The 1,549-nt window shown below is 41.1% G+C and overlaps 1 pseudogene; it reads left to right on the top strand.

Moving 5' to 3' along the window:
* Positions 1–453: 453 nt before the first annotated feature.
* Positions 454–1,283, top strand: LOC149230812 (putative sugar phosphate/phosphate translocator At2g25520 pseudogene; annotated as a pseudogene).
* The last annotated feature ends 266 nt before the right edge of the window (positions 1,284–1,549 follow it).

Below are 1,549 nucleotides of genomic sequence, written 5' to 3'. Positions count from 1 at the left end.
CGTCAAGAAAGGTAGGCACGTCTTCTTCCTCCTTAAAGTCCCCACAGTGATGCTCTGTAGCTAACCATAATGAATATTCTGCCGCACTAAAGAAAATTGCTACCTTATTGAGACCTGTCAACCCGGCAGAAGGAAAATTGCTGCCTTATTGAGTTCTGTCAACCCTAAATGGAGCATCTCCACTATCAAATCTGCTCTGATGACTACATGTACGATCAACAATTTTGAAAGCTTATACCTCCAGTGGTGAGCCTGGTTAGATTTCCTAGTCCATTTGCTAAAAAACTATGTGTTTGTGTTTAGCAATTGACTTTCTTCAAGGCAATCATTCTCTAGTTACACCTCTCAGTGAGGCAGGAGGCACATGTAGCGCATGCAAATGCAAATTTTATAAATTACAGCTACCACATAGCATATTAATCATCCTACACAAAATGCTATGTTGGACCTACCATGAAGGCCATGTGTCTCATCATTCCATTTATCAAAACTCTGCCATCCTTAACCTCGGCCTTGTTCATTCCTCAACCTCATGCCCTCCTTAACCTAGGCCTTGTTCATTCCTACCTTGGCCTTGTTCTTATACAGATGCTTAAGGCCCTCATGCCTATTGCAGTGTATTGCATTGGAGTTTTTTTGGGAAAGGAGTGTTTCAGTTCAAAGACTATGAGCAACATGGTTGGAATCTCTTTAGGGGTTGCCATTGCTGCATATGGGGAAGCCTAGCTCAATTCTAGGGATGTCATGTTGCAATTGGGTGGTTTTTGAGGCAACACGGTTAGTCTTGATTCAAATACTTCTGACCGCTAAGGGGATTAGTCTGAATCCAATAACATCATTATACTATGTTGCCCCTTGCTATTTTGTATTCTTGTCAATCCCTTGGGCAATAATTGAGTTCCCGATTCTAGCAGCCTCTTCTTCATTTTATCTGGATTTGAGGCTTTTTAGTGCCAACTGTGCATGTTCATTTATGCTAACTTGGTAGTTTTTCTTTTGGTTGGTAAGACATTGGCCCTTACAATGAACGCTGCAGGTGTTGTCAAGGACTGGCTCCTCATTGCCTTATCATGGTCTGTTATAAAGGACAGAGTGACTGGTATTAATCTGTTAGGGTATGGCTTGGCTTTCTTGGGGTTTGCTTCTACAATCATTTGAAATTGCAGTCACTTAAGGTAAAGGAGGCTCAGAAGAAGGTCTTAGATGGATATGAATATCCGAGTAGGTTACTTGGACAAAACCAAGATACCGAAGGCAAGAACAAGAATGATGCTAATGTCTAGATTACGTAGGAAGGGTTGTTGATCTTGTTCTCACAAGTATCATTTCATTTACCAATGTGATATAGTTTGATTTGCCTTTTATCTTATGAAAGTGGTTCAGGGATACACCACAAAGAGTGAACTTCCTTTAGCTTAGGTGTATCTATTCCATCAAACTTGCCTGAGATTCCACCCACCCTCATCCCTTTCAAATTCATGTAGTACATGTAGTGCAGACCATAACAAAAATGAAACCCTGGTGGATAACAACTTCGGCAGTGGATCAA

This window comes from Pinus tabuliformis, chromosome J (assembly GCF_031772625.1).
Source record: "Pinus tabuliformis cultivar Carrire ecotype Pingquan chromosome J, CPIR1, whole genome shotgun sequence".
NCBI lineage: Eukaryota > Viridiplantae > Streptophyta > Pinopsida > Pinales > Pinaceae > Pinus > Pinus tabuliformis.
The sequence above is the reverse complement of the archived record's forward strand: the minus strand, read 5'-3'. Positions and strand labels throughout refer to the sequence as shown.